Source organism: Schistocerca piceifrons, chromosome 4, assembly GCF_021461385.2.
Source record: "Schistocerca piceifrons isolate TAMUIC-IGC-003096 chromosome 4, iqSchPice1.1, whole genome shotgun sequence".
Classification (NCBI taxonomy): Eukaryota; Metazoa; Arthropoda; class Insecta; order Orthoptera; family Acrididae; genus Schistocerca; species Schistocerca piceifrons.
Genome location: NC_060141.1, coordinates 628705394 through 628727451, shown reverse-complemented (window position 1 = coordinate 628727451; position 22058 = coordinate 628705394).

Genomic DNA, 22058 nt, shown 5'->3' with positions numbered 1-22058 from the left:
TTTGAATGTGGGATAACAGGCCACGTCATTCATAAAATATCAGATATAGCGGCTCAGAACGAGCTCAAGTTGAAAGCTGGCTGTCCTATTTGCTATGATAATTCTGACTGTGTTATGGGCCACAAATATGAGGTAATTTGTAAATCTGATAAACTTGCACAAGCCTTGTAATATGACTTTAATGTAGCTTTTATAATTATCCATTTAAGAACTATGCTCGGGACCAGAGATATTAGTCAGAGAGACTAGCTTCAGTTTGTCAGAGCAGAGTCAGTGTGTGCTAGTAGCTACGGCGTAGTAATGTACTTGGTTTGAAATAGGCGGAAGCTGGCCTGTCCTTAACTGGAGACAGCACTATTTGGAACAATTTTTGTAAGCATGAAGTTTAAAGAGAGATATTAAGCAGAAGCATTATCATATTGTATGAATGAGAAAAAATAGCATTTAAAGGTAACGTGGTTTCTTATATTTGTAATTACGTAGTATGCTGTTTGTTATCACGGTGCTTATGGTTTCGAGCTTCTGTATTGTTTTTGTAGTGACGTTATATGGTTCTGTCTTTTACCTCCGGTGCTATACGCTAAAGAGACATTTAGCGAATTAATTAATGTGTGAGAAGGGTGCAAAGTTGTATATTTGCTGTGACTTCATGGAGCTCAGTTAAAACTTAAAAGTAATGATTTACTTATTTCTTTTTCGGTGTGTTTAGAACCCGATTTTTGATTTGCATTCATTGCTTTATTTGACTGCACACTCGCATTCCACATCGCGAGTTATGTACTGAATAAAATTTTTGAGTAATGATGAAATCCCGTCTCGCATTGCATATCGCGACCGCGCCGTGTCAAATCTTAATTTTGACTGTCAGATCATTATTTTATAAAAGTAAGGCTGCAGAGCACACGAGCGGTCCATTGTACACAAGTAAGCCAGAAATTTCATTACCATTGCAGTTCGTATTCGGAGTCAGGCACAGTCATTGTCAGAGTGCATTTACGATAATAACGCGAGTGAAATATTTTATGAAACTGCTACATTGTGATTTCAAACACATTTCACAGATGAAGTTAGAGCGTTTTATTCGGTAAAAGTTTGTTGAGCATTTACAATAATATTTCTGCTACAGCAATAGTTTTCTAAGCGAAAAAAGATTCACAACAATCAGGGCCAACATTAAACATAAAGTCATTTTGTCACAGAGTCAGATAGGATACGTAAATCTGATTGACGACAGATTTCTTCCCCTCATTCGTATTGTTTTATTGACCGGTTACTCTGGATTTCACATCGTGTCGGGTACGTGTCACATGTTTCCGCCTCAAATAAGCTTTAGATATTTTCGGCTAACGTTTCTGAATTACTCAGCTTTGCATGCCTTACCGTCTGACTTCACAATTATACGAGTATTAAAACATTTTTATAAGATATTTAATCCGTCGAAGTTCCTCCTGGAATGCGTATTTGTATGGTAGTCTGTTGATTTCTGTAGTCATATAAAGATTTGTTCTACTACCACATATACCAAAATTTCAGTTGCTTTGATCTAGCAACTGCTTTCTGAATTCGTGACGGAGTAACAGCGTAATTATACACAGCTGGCCACTACAGCAACGTAATTGGATTTCTATTACCAGTTAACAATACAGGCAAATTTTCTGGAGAACAGTTAAAGCTTGCTTGCGCAGGGATAAAAGCATTGTGTGTTCTCCGCATCTCTGATCAACAGTTTTGTGAAAATTATTTTATTCTCAATTGTGATATTTCGAAGCACTACAGAGTGTATCCAAGTGAGAGTCTTTCATTTAAATATTTGTTCCGTTATATTGTGCTTAAAATAAGTGATTTTGCTGTTGATATTCCCTATTGCTAATGAAATGCCTCAGAATAGCGAACTAATACTTAGTATCTGTTGGGCATCTTTCGTAATCGTGTGGAAATTTGAGAAGATTCAATAGAGACGTATGTTTTCTTAGGACCGTTATTCCCTCCCATGCAGATTGTTCGGTTGACTGCTTCTGCACATTTCGCGCCTTTATTTAGTTGAGGGAACATGGAATGTGGTGTGTGCATCTAGAAGGTGAAAATTTCGCGCCTTTATTTAGTTGAGAGAACATCGTTTGTGGTGTGTGCATCTAGCAGGTGAAAGACACGTTTTCCCGTTCTCTAGACATGAGAAACCCCTTAGTTGAGTTTTTAAATTCGACTTCTCACTTAAGGGTCTTCGCAGACAGGACAAGTTTCTAGTTACTCAGTGGTCTAGAGCAGGGCTTCCCAACGTGTGTTCCGCGGACCCCTTAGAGTCCGCCGGCTCTTTCTAGGGGGTCCGCGGACACCTTTCACCAAATCGTGTAAAATAATGAGTAAAATTATTGAATACAAATGTGAAAATCAAATTCATCATTTTTTTTTTTTTTCGTGTGAAAAACATGTGTACTTTTACTTCAGGTCGCATTCCCAAGCAGGCTTTGCGGTTTCTAATTGAGAACGCATAAACAGTTTAGTGCCGGAGCAAATGCGGTTTCTCTGATCGACTGTTTCGCAACAATACGGGGGTCGTTTGTGGGCCGGCTCACAGCGCTTGATGCACTGAAACCTTTTACGCATGCGCGGAGCGAGCTTTGTCGACCAATCACAACGCTCACTGGCACGTACGCTGCCCCAGGCATCATTAAATGTTAAACTTGTTTTGTCAATGCACTACGTATTTCATAAGTCGATTTTTGACCTGTTTATTACTTCTAACATGGATCGGTGGCTGAAGTCAGAATTCTCCATCGCCTTCACAAAAAGGGAAGTTTCCAGTTGAAATGAATGAGGAGAGAGGACGACCAAAGGAAGAACAATCACAAGGAACTCCACAGCCGGATTTACTATGTGAAAACGCTGCAAGTACTCCATTGGTTGCTATATCCTGTGGAAGTGGAATAACCAAGAAGCGTAAGCACAACGAAAGCTATTTAGAAATGGGCTTTATGGAGACAAAGGAGGGTAAAGATCAGTGTGTAATTTGTCTGCGAGTCCTTCCGAACAGTTCAATGGTTTCAGTTAAATTGCGTCGTCATTTTGAAGGTAGTCACCCGGATTTCCTGGCTAAAGACATCAATTTTTTCAAAAGGAAGAGTGCTGAACAAGCTGCTTCTCAGTATTGCATGAAAACTCGTGCAAAAAAAAAAAAAATTAATGAAAATTCATTAAAAGCTTCTTTCTTGGTTAGTTATCAGGTGGCAAGAATAGGCAAAGCTTATACAATTGCAGAAAATCTCATAAATCCGTGTGTTAATGATATTGTTTCTTGCATCCTAGATGAAAAGCCAGTAAAGCTTGTAGATTCGGTGCCATTATCAAACAATACTGTCAAGAGACGCATTGTTGACATGTCAAATGATGTTAAAGACACTCTTGTTTCTCGCGTCCAACATAATTAATTTTCTCTGCAGATAGATGAATCCACTGATGTTGCAGGATTAGTGATTTTATTGGCTTTTTTCCGTTATGAATATTGTGGATGTTTTGAGGAGGACCTCTTATTGTGCAGACCACTACCTGCCAACACAACAGGTGCTGAAATATCCGTCTAGTGGATGATTTTTTAAGGACTAACGAAGTTTCGTGGTCTAATTGCATATATGTGTGCACAAATGGTGCAAAAGCTATGACAGGTCCTACAGTCGGAGCAATAACGAAAATAAAAGAAAACGCAAAGAATTGCAGTAGTAGTCACTGTGCTCTCTACAGATATGCTTTAGCTACGAAACAAATGCCTGTTTCGTTCAAGAAAGTTTTAGACGAATCCATTCAAATCATTCACTATATAAAATCAAGGCCGTTGAAGTCAAGACTTTTCACAATACTGTGTGAAGATATGGGAAGCCTTCATCGTTCTCACACGGGAGTGAGGTGGCTCTCATGTGGGAATGCACTCTCTCGGTTGTACGAATTAAGATTGGAAGTCTTAGCTTACCTTTTGGAGCATAACACCAAATTAATAACGAAAATTGGCAGTGTCTACTTGCCTATTTGTCAGATATTTTCTCCAAAATGAACGAAATGAATATTTCACTCCAAGGGTAAATTGAAACAGAGGTCACTGCTATCAACAAAGATCGAGCATTCAAGAGGAAAATCAATTTTTGGGCAGAGTGTGTCGAGGGGGGGGGGAGGTCGAGTGTTTTGCTCTTCTCAAGGAGTTTTTGAACAACAAAACATTTGTGCTTGGGAAGAATTTGTTTCATCGAGTCCTGGAACATCTACGAAGCTTGATGTCATTATTGGAGCATTATTTCCCAACAGCTGAGGACGAGAATCTGCAGAAATATGTATGAGTGGTCAACCAATTCACTGTATCCAAAAAGCCGAACATTCTATCATCAAATGAATATGAGTTGTTGATAGAAATTGCCACAGACCCTACCTTGAAATCAAGTTTTGACATTGACAGTTACACTTTTGGATCCGTTTAGAAAACAAGAAATACTACCCCCTTGTTGAAAAGGCAAAACATGTACTTCTATTTTCCACAACATACATGTGTGAATCTAGATTCTCGATCTATGCTGCCCACAAAACTAAGTACCAAAGCTGTCTAGATGCGGAACCAGACATCCGTCTCCAGTTGTCAAGAATTGAAACCAACTTTTCAAAATTGTGTCAGCAGAAGCACCCTCAACCATCACATTAGGATTCGATTATTATTCCTACAGACTCATTTATAGTAAAGAAGAAAGCATTTTTCTTCGTAGTTGCTCAGTGAACGTACCTGAACTATAGCTCTGCAGGAATTTTGTACCTGTCTTCTATCATTTACAGAATAATTGTTAATTGAATTCTGTTGGCATTGATATTTTTGTTACAAAAATTAAAATTATCTCTAAAGCTAATTTCTTTACTTTATAATAAATTCCGTCCGCTCAGTTAAAAATATGGCCTGCCTATACTTCAATTACCATTACTTGCTATTACTCTGAAACTATTTTGTGGCAACTGGGTGTGAGCGTAAACAAATGAGGACTTTTCACATGTCACCTTGTAAAAGGTAAACCTCCTCTGACGGAATTGTTTCCTTTGAGCAAAAAAGACTTACTTTCTGTGAAATGCTTTGTCTTCTTATATAGAAATAAGAGTGTCTGTTTGTTTGTTTTCCTAATGTGTTTACAGTCGAGGATGACTGCCCTGATGTAGTATCTAAGTAGTAGTTGAAGTTGTCAGCTGTGGCTCAGCTGTTGTCACGCCGCCTGCCAGTTGCCAGCTACCAACTGACAGCACATTGTTGCAACGCCACCTGCTAGCTTCCGGCTATGGACTGACAGCTGCCGTTCAGTAGATACGCAAAGACGTAAGAATAACTACACTTTCTGAGATGCATACATGGGCGCGAAAATCGATTGTGGAACTGGAAAACGGCTTTATAAAAGCAAATTTCCAGAATACATATTGAAGTGTTTACCTGACCAACCAAAAGCGGAACTGGGACATCGTTTTACGAAATCCGGTTTTGGAAACGCATGTAAACTTTGTGAATGTATTCCCACACATTGCACAACAGATGACATAATAGTCCCTTAAAGGCAATTCCTTGACCTCTTTTCTTTCGTGATGTGTCTGTTTGAATCATGGGTCTGCCTCTTTTCTTCACAACCGCGCAGAATGGCTGCGCCATGTCGTCGTGGATTGCGCGGCCGCTTCCGTCCGAGGTTCGAGTCCTCCCTCAGGCATATGTGTGTGTGTGTGTGTGTGTGTGTGTGTGTGTGTGTGTGTGTGTGTGTGTGCGTGTGTTCTTAGCGGAAGTTAAACTTAGGTTAGTAGTGTGTAAGACTAGGGATTGATGGCCTCAGCGGTTAAGTCCCATAGACTTTACATACATTTGAACATTTTTCTTCGGATTTCACGAGAAACTACACACACGGCTGTTACAAAATATGCGTACTCCTTAAACAACAGTAGCCAAACAGTGAAAGTGAACAGACCACAAGCGGCAGCTTGTCAACAGCAAACAGTTTTGACATGACGTTGACTGCTCTTGGAGGAAGGCAGCTCCAAAGTGTGAAATGTCAATTACCAAGTAATTTTAATCAGGCTATAGTGTGTTGAACAAAGGGAGCAAATCCACTAGTAAGTGTCTGAATACAGTGGGAATTCAAATTGGATCATTAATTTCAAGTTGATTTCATCCATCTCTAAACCAAAGACTACTGAATCTTCGGTGGGGGGGTGGGAGCGGGGGGGGGGGGGGGGTTCATTGGGAACACGACACTTGCATTAACAAGCTTTCAATTTCCATGGCTTTCCCTCTGAAATTTAAAGTTACTGTGCTCTTGACTGACTAGGGGTCCGCCATGGATTTTCAACTGAAGAAGGGTCCGCCAGCCGGAAAGGTTGGGAAGCCCTGGTCTAGAGCACGCTCCACCTCGCTGAAGTTTGGGGTTTGTAGAGAAATAATTTCCAGACTATATCTTGGAAATGGTATAATATTTGGCAAACCATGCAAAATACATGGGTTCTTGTAATTCACGAGTCTGGAGATGGGTATCGAAAAGTGAGCGAGCAAGCAAGCAGGTCCCGACCAGAAAACAATAACGCATTTGTGCCATAGGAAAACGAGATCGGATTTGTATACCAGTTCTGAGAGTGACTTCGGTCCACTGATGGCATTCTGGTCACCCGTCAGGGATGGATGACCGCAGACCTCGCATGGAAATATCTAGTGCTGCGAGGAGGTGGTCTGTCTTCGCAGTATATGTACAAATGATGTAAAAGAGATGATTTTGTATGGCGCGGGATAGGAAATGTATGTTTACTACATGCGGTGATACATTGCTCGGTTGGAGATAGGTTTCACGCTGTAACATTCAAACTCCTGTCCTCAGTGGGAGAGCATATTTGACGATATGTAGGGGCACATTGCATGGTTTAATCGTCGGTTCAATACAGTGATCTGTGTAAAATTGATTTTTTTTCAGCTGAAAGTCTCGTCTGCAGAAAGAAAGAAAAAGTGAACGATGCTTCCACACCGGCTGCATCAGTAATTCAGAGGGTAAATTCGATAAGAGCCAATTGTAATGCTCAATTCATTCACACGACATCCTTTGTGCTATGATATAGGAGTCTCTACATAGCGGTAAGAATATTTGCTTATGTTGAAAGCAGGAAGGGTAGTAACACATGATGGGTCGGGTGCCACATTAGGACCACGAGGAAGAATGCATTTGAGGTTATTCTGAGCTATTTTCGTGAACAGGTTCTGTTAGGTCAAGAATTTCTGTGCATACAAGTTGAGACATGAAGAAAGCGAGTGTTAACTATTTCTGGGACACTATACAATTTCAGAGCGGTCGACTCAGTTCTTAGTTTACACAGCCATGTGGCTTCAGTATATGACTGAGAACCTTGCTAGATGCCCTTGCGATGCTTTGCAGCTATGCACAACGAAGTGTGTGTATGTGCGTCACACATGTTGCGAGTGGTGGAATGGTTTTTCTATAGTGTTTATGAGGGTGAGTCACTCTGTAAATAGGTCTTCGCTGGACTGTAGGTATAGAGAGGGATTAAGCCGGCAGCTGTGAACAAATACGCATGTGATACAGAGGATGACTTGGCACTTATTAAGATGGACATGTGGAGTCAGTATAACTCTCAAAGAACTTTCACATGCCGTCGGCAGTGGCATGAGGGTGATGGCTCTCACTGGCTTGTGTCCAGTGGTAGCTAGCGTCCGTGGAGCATCTGCACTATGCAAATAAGTCTTTGCTCCCGTCTGGTCACGTCAGCAATGGTGGCTAGGTGATCAGATATTTCGAGAGGAATTTCTCAGTTTTCAAATATGAAAGGGATGTCGCCGCCTCATGCTTACAGGCACCTGTGCCTAGTTTGACAGCTGCCAGTGTGTCTCAACTTCTGGAGCATGTGCAGTAACGTCCCATGTGGTCCAGTGGACTAGGGGGTGGCGCATGTTGTTTGCACACATTGCTTGCATGCTTATTGCATTACTTTGCTAGCAGGTCTGTAGGCTGTACTATGCATTATTTGGACAGTTTACAAGTACTGAGAGTGTCTGCATATCAGTGTACTGAATTATTTAGAAGGAGTTTTCAGGTCCGTGTGATCTGTACTGAAATTATTTTGGTAATTTAGGAGTTGTTTCCATGTCTGTAGTGTGTTATTCAGGAATAGTTTACAGGTCTGTAGGCTGTGTGGGGTGAGCCCAAGCACATCAGGGCGAGTGTTTTTTATCAATGTGATACATATACTATCACAATTCGGTCCCTAAATAAGTTGTTCCAATATAAATAAGGTACACTCCTTCCTTACTCTCTCCAGCAGCCCAGCAGAGGCTGAGTCATTTTCCCTCCTGACAGCCATCTTCGGTTACATCAGAGGAGGGATGACAGTACCCTCTGGTGGCAGTACTGTGTACTAGGCCAGCTGGACTCTAGATCCCTTGGTGGAGACACTGCCAGCAAAATATTTATGGCCAGCTTAGACAGAATCTTTTTGCTGCTATATTCCCCCACCCCAGACCGCCATCTTTGGTTATGTCACAGAATGGATAACAGCACCCCCTGGTGGTGGTACTGTGTACTATGTTAGTTGGAGTTTGGACCACATGGTGAATGCACTGGGTGACTGTGCTGCATGAAATTGCTTAAATAAAGATTGGTATATGCAAAATAATAAAGACATGTCCAGCACAGGTTGAGTCCTCCCCTGTCATTTCCTAGGACGAAGTGGCAGTCAGGTGACCTAGGTTAGTGCAGGTAGCTCAAGTGCCCTTTCTTTTCTGCCATTTTCTTAGATTAATAGAGGTGTGTTGTGTTGTCCTGATGGAAAAAATCGTTCGAATGGCTCTGAGCACTATGCGACTTAACTTCTGAGGTCATCAGTCGCCTAGAACTTAGAACTAATTAAACCTAACTAACCTAAGGACATCACACACAACCATGTCTGAGGCAGGATTCGAACCTGCGACCGTAACAGTCGCTCGATTCCAGACTGTTGCGCCTAGAACCGCACAGCCACTTTGGCCGGCTGTCCTGATGGAATTTGAACTTGCCGCCATTTTCTTGGGGAGGGGGTTAGGTTAGCGGAGGTAGCATAATTGACCTATCTTCTTGAAAAAATCAGCCATCTGGAATTACATCATAGCCACCATCTTTGGTGACATCATGTGTTGCTGGTAAGCCTACATGCCGCCATCTTGGATGACGTCATTGCCGCCATCTTGGATACATCTGGCAACAATGCAGAGTACACCAGAATCCCCCTTGCCCCAGTGCTGATATACATAGAATATACCACGTTGATTACTCATGCACCTTAGCACTAGTGCTCTCTACCACCTGTAGCATATTTATATATGAGTGTAAGTCTCCATCTCAGTGTGCACGTTATTTGACTTTCATAACTTTATCACATGTTAATGGCATGCTATGGTTGTCAGCCAAGTTATGTTATTCATACTATACCACACACGCACAATAGTTCAAATCTCATTTGATATACTTCTTGATGTTGCAGGTTTAATGGACAGCAGGTGTAATTAAAACTTTAAGCAGCACAAATCGAATCAAGCGAATCAGTATTTTAATGTGTGTTTTTCCAGCCATATACTAATGAACAAAAGCTCTAGACTTAATTAGCCATGTGGCAGTTTTGAGTTTCAGCGACGTTTCGATGAGCGTCATCTCTGCCGAATGTTGAAATATTGCGTATGTCGCAATTTTATACCAATGCAAAATAGCAGTGGCACATCATTGAGCAAAAGCCACGCGTTTGACTTCGAAAACTCCTATTTTCTACAACGTATCTCACGTTCCTGGAAAAGATTATGAAGGAGTACCCACAAATATGGATTGACACGACTCTTTTCAGTGGGAAGACGGTTAACCACTTACTTCGGCATAAAATCGCGTGTTTGTGGCAATACGAGGAGAGTGCTCGCAGTACTGTTCAGTACACAAGACGTCTACGGAATCCAGAAATTAGAGCGCTGTCTCCGGTTTCGGTGTTGTCCTGATGACCGCACCCGGCAAGCCACGTGCCGTCTTTGCTGGAGATGAGTCTTTCGGTAGCTGGACAGCGCACCACCACCGCATGGCCGCGCTCACCGTCTACCGATGGGTGGCACCATCTACGCCTCCAGAGGGCGCCGTCATCGCTTGGACTCACTACACTCATCTGTACCCTTTCTAGTGTCTTCTTCATTTACCAGCGCCCACTGTCCTCGACTGAGGACAGTCGGTTTTTCCGTTATTATAACAAAGTATTCTACTTCAAACTAACAATGGACTTTTGTTCTCATAAAGTGAGGTTATCTTGAACAATGGGCATTACTGTTATGTCTCTACTATAGTTAAGAAGATTGGAGTGTCTTTGCAAAGCCATCTGGTTACATTTGTTTTTATTAGTGTGGCCGCATCTGGGGTAGGCCCATTGCCTCTTTCTGACTGCTGTGTAATGTAATACTGTTCTAGTGTTTGGTACCAGTGAAGTCCAAAGTACGTTAATGCATTTTCTTTTCCAGTGCACGAACATCGACTGTCCACATTTGACATATCTGTCATTTCCGTAATAAATATTATGTTTTTTGGTCTCTTCAGATTTTTTTTCAAGGCCTAACAGTTGCAGTAGGCAGTAGAAGACACAGAAGCAGATGTGATAGTTCTGCCTCCAGATGCCGATAAGCATACAGATGAGGAAAATATTTCGGATGACTTGTTAGGAAATACCTGTGCAAGCGATACTGCAGGTGCTACTTAAGTTTTACGTGATAGAATTAACGAAGACATTCCTCATGTTTCTTGCAAAAGGGTCCTTAGACATCAAGATAACAGTGTGATCAGTTTCTGAAATTTTCGTTTCTTGACTTAAGGAACAAAGCTTCTTGACTGTCAGATGAACTGAAAGCAAAGTAGTATGGCCTCACTCCCATACAGGATTTTAAAAACCTCTTTTCACAAGAAGTTGTAACCCAACTATAGAGGAAATTTATATATATATATATATATATATATATATATATATATATATATATATATATATATATATACTAGGGATTGTAAAAATAAAATAAGTTTTTCAGTTGTACCTGACAAAGTTCAGGTATTTCTTGAGTTCTTGATCTGTACTGGCCATCATAAATTGTCCAGAGAAAGAGATTATTGGTCTGAGGATAATGTTTTTGGCCTTCAAATACTGAAAGACGTAGTGAGTCGTAATTGTTATCTTGAACTAAAATCTCTATTACATTTCAATGATAACAAAAAGCCAATGAAAACATGTGACAAATCTTTCAAAACAAAACAGTTAGCAGAGGCACCGGTACTAAATTATCAAAGCTAGGGAGTCCTACAGGAAGATCTAGCACTTGATGAAATGATAATGAAATGCTATGGACATCAAACAATAAATCTGATTACCAGATTCATGCCTGTACGCACTGGATATAAACTACGGGCTTTATGTGCTACTGATGGCTACTGTTACAGTTTCTTACTACATTGTGGGAAGGACCAGAACGCCGACAGTGAGGACCTACCCCTGGATTCCAAAAAAATTTTGAAAATGTTGTCCATTAGTGATGAGCCGAACAGTGAGAAAGTATTTTTCGACAATTACTTTAAGTTGTGAGCCGTTCGTCCCAATGGAGGACTGTGTTCATTTGGTGGAAGAGACCAAACAGGTCTCATCGGATTAGGGATGGATGGGGAAGGAAGTCGGCCGTGCCCTTTCAAAGGAACCATCCCGGCATTTGCCTGAAACGATTTTTTGAAATCACGGAAAACCTAAATCAGGATGGCCCGACGCGGGATTGAACCGACGTCCTCCCGAATGCGAGTCGAGGGTGCTGGCCACTGCGCCATCTCGCTCGGTGCCCAGTGAAGAAACTACAATTCCGAGCAAGTGTAACCATAAGAGAGAACAGACCGCGGAAATGACCTCTATCACTAGATAACGTAAAGAAAAAGAAAGGGAGGGGATATTTCAGATTTAATAGAGGGAATGAATTATACAAGTGCTCCTTACCGTCAAAGACCGTCGTTGGAATTCATCCCAGAAAGGAGCGCTCAGTGTTCCACACTGATATACATTGAACACATATAATTTCACTTGATGCTACGATCCTCACGACTGACTAATACAGAAGCATACACTACTGGCATTACAATTTCTACACCAAGAAGAAATGCAGATGATAAACGTGATTACATTTTCACGCAATTTAGGTGCATAGATCCTGAGAAATCAGAATCCATAATAACCGCCTCTGGCCGTAATAACGGCAATGATACGCCCGGGCATTGAGCCAAACAGAGCTTCGATGGCGTGTACAGGTACAACAGCCCATGGAGCTTCAACACGATACCACAGTTCATCAAGAGTAGTGACTGGCGTATTGTGACGAGCCAGTTGCTCGGCCACCATTGACCATACGTTTTCGATTGGTGAGAGATCTGGAGAATGTGCAGGCCAGGGCAGCAGTCGAACATTTTCTGTATCCAGAAAGGCCCGTACAGGACCTGCAACATGCGGTCGTGCATTATCCCGCTGAAATGTAAGGTTTCTCAGGGATTGAATGAGGGGTAGAGCCACGGGTCGTAAAACATCTGAAATGTAACGTCCACTGTTCAAAGTGACGTCAATGCGAACAAGAGGTGACCGAGACGTTTAACCAATGGCACACCATACCATCACGCCGGGTGATACGCCAGTATGGCGATGACGAATATGCGCTTCCAATGTGCGTTCACCGCGATGTCACCAAACACGGGTGCGACCGTCATGATGCTGTAAACAGAACCTGGATTCATCCGAAAAAGTGACGTTTTGCCATTCGTGCACCCAGGTTCGTCGTTGAGTACACCATCGCACGCGCTCCTGTCTGTGATGCAGCGTCGAGGGTAACCGCAGCCATTGTCTCCGAGCTGATAGTCCATGCTGCTGCAAACGTCGTCGAACTGTTCGTGCAGATTGTTGTCTTGCAAACGTCCCCATCAGTTGAGTCAGGGATCGAGACGTGGCTGCACGATCCGTTACAGCCATGCGTATAACATGCCTGTCATCTCGACTGCTAGTGATACGAGGCCGTTGGGATCCAGCACGGCGTTTCGTATTATCCTCCTGAACACACCGATTCCATATTCTGCTAACAGTCATTGGATCTCGACCAACGCGAGCAGCAGTGTCGCGATACGATAAACCGCAATCGCGATAGGCTACAATCCGACCTTTATCAAAGTCGTAAACGTGATGGTACGCATTTCTCCTCCTTACACGAGGCATCACAACAACGTTTCACCAAGCAATGCCGGTCAACTGCTGTTTGTGTATGAGAAATCGGTTGGAATCTTTCTTCATGTCAACACGTTGTAGGTGTCGCCACCGGCGCCAACCTTGTGTGAATGCTCTGAAAAGCTAATGATTTGCATATCACAGCATCTTCTTCCTGCCGGTTAAATGCCACGTCTGTAGCACGTCATCTTCGTGGTGTAGCAATTTTAATGGCCAGTAGTGTATAGTTTCAGGGCGTAGTAAAAAGTGATAATGGTATCGTTTTACAAGGATGATAGATACGACTGTTGTAAATGCCTACCTGGCTTTCAAGCAGTGTAGTGATGCAACTGCCCTTTCAGTGAAAGAAATCACAAACTCGTCTCCAAGAACTAATGCACCAGACATTCGATATGACCAAAAACTGCAAGTCATCCAGAAGCGTGAAAAGTAAAGAGAACTGTGCGAAGTGTAATTTTATGCTTTATATTGCATGCAGTCCCAAATATCATATGAGGCATTAAATCAATTTTGGTTTTTGAAAGTTCTTTGGGTTAAAAGTTCTATTAATGTGTGTTATTCAAAAATTCATAACCGTTTTGAAATGTTGTTATGAATATTATAACCAATTTCCCTATCCTTTCTTATTTTGCTAATAAGCGTTGCCAGGTTACAGTTTTCCAAAAATCAAGAATATACGTCAGTTTTAAATAAACTGGACCGTAATGGGTGAAGTCGCCGCACACGGGACTATACCCAGATCTCGGAAGACTCGGAATGTAAATAAAGGGATGAAAGTTGATGGATCTCGCACTACGCTATCAATCTGAAATAATCAGCAAGTGATTTAACTTTGAACTAATAGCCATTGATCGGTAGTAGAAAATAACTGTGGGAGTGGCGAACATCTACACCCAAGTATAGCATAGTCACCCGTATTTTATTCCTCTGCACGTAAGTGGTGTAAATAAATGTGTTCAAGTTCGGAACATTTCATAGATTTTGGAGTGTCTGTTAAAACTCGTTCTGTGCGGCTGGTCCCGGCGGAGGTTCGATTTCTCCCTCGGGCATGGGTGTGTGTATTTGTCCTTAGGATAATTTAGGTTGTGTGTAAGCCTAGGACTGATGACCTTAGCAGTTAAGTCCCATAAGATTTCACAGACATTTTTTGAACAAACCTCGTTCACCTATGGACACAACACTGTCGACGTGCCCTCCCCCCCCCCCCTTACTCCCTCCGACCTCCTTCATATCCGTCGCTTACAAAGAAAGCAGCTGCTCGCAGGCAGGTGCAGTGTGTGCAGTGTCTCGACACTTCGCCAGGAGATGATGAAGATGACTCTCCTCGAAACGTTGCGGTATCTTAACGCCGCCTCCCGGCTGGAAACAAAGAGTTTTTCATCACATATTTTAATAGTTTACCGGTTAATAAAGCCCATTGCTTTTTCTGTGTGGCTGTGTTCAGAGCCACGTAATATACGTTTTTGGGCCCAGTAAACATGTTAAGTGCCGTATATGGTCCATTGGACTGTGAGAAATGTGGTTCTTACAATACTTTGGTGCCGTCTAGGCACGGCGCGCCTTGAAAACGCCGCCGCTGAATGGCTTTCTCCCCTCAGCAGCTCGTAAAATTCTCGTGCGGCGTACGTGCCTCCATTCGCGCGCACTCCACTATTCACAAAGAGGGAGTGCTGCTAACAGCCCACACCCCCACTGGCACCTTGCGCACGGCTGTTAACCGGGGGCGACAAGTACTTCGCTGCTCGCTCAGATTTCCCCCTATGCTCTCGTGCCCGCCTAATCTCCCTTGCAGACTTTGTTCCAACCTTTTCGTGGAACTGTGCATTAGCTTACGCCATGTGTAAGACATAACAGCCGGCTCACCTAGGAACACATCTCTGCAGCTTCGACGGAAAGTGTAGTCTCAAACATTTGGTAAATAAATGACTTCTAAGTATCAATTATGTAAGATAGCTCTATTCATAAGAAAATTGGGAAATTGGAGAACGACCAGTGACACAGAAAATCAGCACGAACGATATGTAAGGTTCAGTTTCAGTGCCATTTGGAAGTGCTACAACTCTTGTTCACCCATTACGACAGTAATTCGAGATCCGTTTACTAGTTTAAAGCAGCGTTATGGCACAGAACACTAAGGGGTAGGAATTAGGAAAATCGTACTAAAACTCACCCACAGTCTTAACAGAGACAGAGGAGGAATCAGGAAGCGATCCAGTACATCGTAAGTGAGGCAGATCGACGAGAATATCTGCCGAGTAAGGATACACACTCAGCAGAAAGTAGACTGCGACAGAAAATCAAAGGAAGCGAGACAAACATGTTCGTTAACTAGTGAGACATGTTGCAAGAGACTCTGGCCCTTTCACGAGAGCGCGTAGCGACGGACCGATACAGCAGTTAACAGCCTGTAAAGCGAACGCAGCAGAATAAGGAGGACACTTTCGGTCATTAAGAAGCGAGCTTTGCGTCATAACCTCACGTTAGCTGCCGTTAACTACTCCACCTCTCCAGCTCTCGTCAAGAGTTGATCATTGGGAACGACGCATTGAAGTTACTGACGCTTAGAGCAATACAGGAGTAACAGTCAAGACGCAAAGTGAAGGAAAATGTTGAGTGACTGTATCACATTCATGTAAATTTTCTGGTGAGATAACTGTTGCTCTTCGGAAACCGAGGTGAAGATGATAGCAACATCTTCTTCGTGATCGTCTAATCCTTCCACACTCAAATCAGTATTCTTAGGTTTTCGTTGACATCTTTGTTTAATATATGAGATGACCATTTCTTTATAGTGTGCTCAATCTGTTGTGTCGTTCCGAGAACAGGAACCTCCTCTCCTTTTACGATTTTCTAATTTGTATGCTGCCAATTGTGAAAGTTTGATTCTTACTTCAGGAGCAGCTAGATAAAATAATATAACTTATAAATTACTCGATGTAAATGAATGAAAGTTCGGAAGTATGTGCCAGAGACCTTTCAGTACTGCACGGAGCGTTCGACGTCGTATGAGGAAAGTTCGAATTGCCGGCCCGCGATTGGTCTCAATCCAGCCCGCGGAAGAAATTCGTGGGAGAGAGAGCGATGCGACGGTCGGCTGGTCACTGGTTTGCAGCTCATGACGTACACGAGTGAAAATTTTGCTTGTGCCCGCTAGGCTAGCCGCGCGGTCTAACGCGCTGCATCCTGAGCGCGAAGGCGTACGTGTCACTGGCACGAATCCGCCCGGCGGATTAGTGTCGAGGTCCGGCGTGCTTTGCCAGCCGGTGGATGATTTTTAGGCGGTATTCCATCTGCCTCGGCGAATGCGGGCTAGTTCCCCTTATTCCGCTTCAGTTACACTATGTCGACGATTGCTGCGCAAACACTGTCTCCACGTACGAGTACATCATAATGACTCCGCCACGCAAACATTTGGGGTACACTTGTCTGGTATGAGACGTCCATGAGGAGGGTGGGGGTCCACTGGGGGCCGAACCGCACAATAACCCTGGGATCGGTGTGGGGCGGCGGTGGGGTGGGTGGACTGCTGTGGCCTGTTGTGGGGTTGTGAACCACTGAAGGCTATGGTGGGAGGAAGCTTCTCCGTCACTTCTAGGTCCCCAGTTCAATACACACAATACACATGCACAAACAAATTTTGTTTAATCCGAGCATGTGAAATGCTATTTCGCCAACGTTGGATTTAAACACTGAGACTCCCTGCTTAACCCGCTGGAGAGAACAGGTAGTTTAGATTGTGGAAAGGGACCAAAATAAGGGGCTGTCAGTTACACTCGAACATACAACTTTATTATTTGATCAAACATTAGAAGAAGGCTAATAACTTAAAACGCAAGCATAATCAGAAATTTAAAATGCAAACCTTATCTTACTACAATTCTTTATTTCGGCTGATGGCCCAAAGAAGCTGAGATTTTCAGAGCAAACAATTAGAATTCAAAATCGGCTGAAAGCCCAACACTTAAAATTCAACAACATTGAAATTTTTAAAATGCCAAAGGTCTTACGTGAAATAGTTCTATAAATTAGGCTGAAGACCTAAGGATTTTACGTCTTAAGGTCAAAACAAACTTGATTTTTTTAAAAATCCGCTAGAAACCATACAACTTCAAACAATAAGAAAAAATAAAAAAGGAGGCAGTACACCCCAGGGCGCTCAGATGTTCGAGGGTCGGCCTGGAATTCAAACACTAACGCTCGTTTAGGTGACAGTGGCTGTCAGGCCAACCATTCACTATCCGATGACAACCCAACCGACTAACAGTCGACGGACCCACCGACAAGATAACTTCCACCTCACCCGACCAGGACAACGGCACAAAGTAGACGATACTGGCGCCCACAACCAATCATACATGAAGCTGTCAAACTACACACCGTGCTCGACAGCAACAATACAATGAGGGAACTACACTGCCTGAAATTCACGTCAACGGCCAGGACAGGAACCGGAACGTTAACGGCCTCAAGGCAGAAGATTTCGTTGGTGCAATTCAATTCAAATAACCAAGTACAGTGAAACTCCACCGGAGGTTGGCTAGAATCTTCCAACTTGAAAATCACGTTGTTGCTTGCGGGAAAATCCCAACAGCTGGCAACGAACTCGAAACGACACAATGTGAACAGTCTTGATTTGCTGGTAGGTTAAATCAAAACTCAACTTTAGTGTCCAAGGTCGCTAAGCCACGGACCTCGTAGCAATGGGAACAGCCCCACACACTCCGACAAGCGTAGAGACCACCAGCGGACCCAGCCAAACTACGTCCCGCGGAGAATTCCTCGCTGCTCCACGCCAACCGATCGACTGCCAGGCCCGGAAACGGTGAAAGGACCAAATATACGTCGACCGAGGAGAGGGCCAACCGAACGGCCAACCAACGGTCGTCCCGCTCAAATCTCCATCCGTCAGACAGTTCATGTGTGTTGCCAACAGTTGGCGAGCACTGGCTGTCGGCTTCTCGCCGGCGCTCTGTCCCCGACTTCACTGCTGTTGCCTTCCGACTGCACTGCTGGTCCGTCCCGAACTGACCGCCTGACACATGACGACCCGGAAATATTGTCGGTCGCTCCAGAGATGGTACGTCAGTGCACTTATCGATACGCGCTGCTGCTGCCACTCTTGCGCAAGTAAGGCAGGAAGTAAGTGACGCCAGTAAATGGAATAAGAAAACGAGGCGGCGTTACCGTAACAGAAGATGACGAACAATAAATGGCATGAACACGAGCTGTGCACGGCTCAAACACCAAAGGGAAACATGGTCTATCATGAGTGTGAATCTATGGCCCACATTTGCCTGTGGAGATAGGGGAAAACAAGCTAACTAGCTTGTAGAGGTGCGGAGAAAACGCGCTTCTGGATCAGTGCCGACAACACTCACACGTTATTTATTGCTTACTGCCTACGTCTGTGATACACGTTGTCAGATTGCAAATGTTGGTATTGGACACCAATGTCACGAAAATTGATTACTCGTCAAATGTGCCGATCTGAAGGCAGCAGTAAGGGTCATAACTTGCTAAATACGATAATCATCCGTTGTCGATTAACGCTTAAAGTTCTGTTCTAGTTTCTGTGAGGCCGTTTTCAGTCTGCAGCGGAGTCTGCGCTGATATGAAACCTCTTGGCGGATTAAAACTGTGTGCTGGACTGAGAATCGAAATTGGGACCTTTGACTTTCAGAGGCTAATGCTGTACCGATAGCGCCACCCAAGCACGACTCACGGTTCATCTTCACAGCCTTACTTCCACCAGTACCGCTGCTGGGTAGAGCAATTGCCGGCGAAAGGCAAAGGTACCGAGTTGGATTCTTGGTCTGGCAAACAATTTGAGTCGGCTAGGAAATTTCTGTTCAAGTTGTTTGTTAATGTCGTGCAAGTGTTTCCGTGGGTTTTTACTGAAATTATTTGACAAATGTCTGTCATTAAGAGGAGAAAAATAGATGCCGGATGTTGGAAGTTGCAGGAGAAATGGATGGAGGATTATATCTTTCCTATGTTCAAAGACAAACCTGTAGGCTTATTGTGTAGTTGTGCAGGAATGTAATATGAAAAGGAGGAGTAATGGACTGCCAACCAGTTGCAAAAATGGTGGTTTTCAAGTAAACTTGGCCACGGTTTCGGCGGATCTAAGCCCGTCTTCTTCAGAAAGACACACAGCTTCACATTAGCAAATCACTCAATAAAAGCTGTCTCCACACGACATTTTTCGGCAACGGTCTGTTTGTCCATTGCCGAAAAATGTTATGTGGAGACAGCTTTACTGAGTGAAATGCTAATGTGAAGTTGTCTGTCGTCCTGAAGAAGACGGGTTTAGATCCGTCGAAACTGGTTGGCTGTCCTTTATCCCTGCTATTCTGTAAACGTTGTAGTGCAGTCATGTTCGAAATACTGCAATATGAAAAAGGCACTCTTCTACGAACAGCCTGCAGGGCAATTGCGAAAAGTGATAATAAGAAAGTAATTGGTGTCAGTGTTCTACAACAATGACTTATTAAACTAATGGTTTCATAATATTCACACACATGCTACCTGATTTCATTGGAACAGGAATTATTGTTTTCTTCTAGAAGTATGAGGGTATTTCAGTTGTCTCTTTTATCTTACACACCATATAAAATAGTTCGATAATTGTTGGTTTTTCCAGGGATCTCAATAATGCAGAAGGAATGTCATCTGCTCTAGGGAATTTGTTTCGACTTAGGCCAATCCGAGCTCTGTCAAATTCCAAATTCTTCTCGCTGTATTGTAACTCCCATTTTCCCATCTCACTTCCTCTTCTTCTTTTATAATAGTATATTTATATTTCTATCTCCCATGTAGACCCTCTATGCATTAGTTCCGCGTTTTCGTTTTCCCATCTTTGCTTACAGAGGGAAAACCTCAGACACAGGCAACCGACTCGGCTCATATGTAACAGGTCGCTTGTGTACAAACTAAAATGAAAGACTCATACTCTGGCTCAACACACCTCCGGTTGTGAGAATATCACCCCTTAATTTTATGACGCGCATTTTACTCAGAATTGATCGGATCGATAGATAACAGAAACCATGAGCACTTTTTATCATCATAAAAATGGGGTCAGCAAACGCATATTTTCCCAGAAGTCGAGGAAATAAAGTATTACGAGAGCCGCTTATGAACCCCTAAGGTAAACAGCGTTCATCGAATGCTCAGCTGGCCCAGTTCTGCTCCGGTCGCGGCAGCGATCAGTTTAAGGGCGCTAGACATCGCTAATAAGGGAAAGAGTTGCTGTGCCCGGTAAGCATGCTCGCGAGCAGCTAGGTGAAACAACCAGTCTGTTTAGCCACTTCGAAATTTTCGATCCCTTTCGTATGATAAAGGCCTAGTTTAGGCAACGATGCCTGATTTCCTGATTGCACAGAGCAACGAGACAGCGAGGTGTCAGAATTGTATGAACTCTTGACGAACGTGGTTTAAGCAAATGAAAGGATGAGGAATCTTGTTTCTGAATCGTATGCCGGCTTCTGCTTCAGATTAGTCCGAATGTATAATCTGATGTTTGAAACACAGCACACCAAAATAATACAACTAGTTTCACAATACGGTACATTGTTACAGGTGCAACCTTCGAGATCGTAAAATAACATGCGTTTCAACGTATAGAACGGAAAATAGACGGTCAAAACAGGCCTCAAACAACGTATACCCTCATATATCGTTATACAGATAATCTATGAGGCACAACCGAGAAAATGCATTGAGTGTGGGTCTACGGAACGTTTTAGGCAACATGTCACTCAGGAAAACGAGCAAAGTAGGATCTATAAGTAGCCAGATAATTGAGAATCCCTTCAGAGGTATACACATAAGATCAGTGTAGGTCTTCATGGGCAAAACATTCCATCAAAGGAAGACGCCATTACACCAGAAAATGATCAACGGAGCCATCGCTAACCGAGGTGGCACGCGTACTTTTGTTCGTGATTATCCAGGACGACTGGAACACAGTTCTCCCACTTTTGGAGAATGGTATTAAACCTAATACCCAGGCAGTGTTATTATGACAGGAACAGGGAAACGTTTGCTCGAAAAGTATCATCAGATCAGCACACAAAATTTTACAACATGTAGAGACATCAGTTGAATCCAATGAAGCAGCGGATAAAGTGTCACCGAGACAGTCGAAGATCGTTCACAAAAGAAAACACACGGGTCCGCTGATTACGAAACAGAAGTGGATTCACACCGGACACACCGCTAAGAAAGACAACAAATTAGAAAGCCCACACGAAAATAATCACAGGATGAAATCCAAAAGCTAGAACAGTAATTAACGTGTACCAGCAAACAGATGTATGGATTCTCCGCCCTGCGAACTTTCCGCCACACTAGAAATCGGCGAGCTCTCCCCTTCGTACCTTCATCAACTGTGTCCCGTCCTATCAGTAGCCTGACCGTCCTAATTACCCTGCTCTACCTGTTCCCTGGACTCGGCCAAACTCCGCATGCACAGTCCCGTCTGTCTGTTTGTATCGCTCTAGTGTTCGTAGACTTCCCATCGTGCCACTTGGATATTACCATCTCATTGGTTGTGATATGGAAGTTTCAGCGGCAATTCGTGCTAAGCCTCGTTGCCACTATGAAAGTTATTTTTACACACTGAAGGAAACGAAGAAAGATGGGACTGTGATTTGGCGCTATTCAAAACAGAAAGAGAAGCATTGCCGAGGAAAGCTTAAATGGCTCTGAGCATTATGCGACTTAACTTCTGAGGCCATCAGTCGCCTAGAACTTAGAACTAATTAAACCTA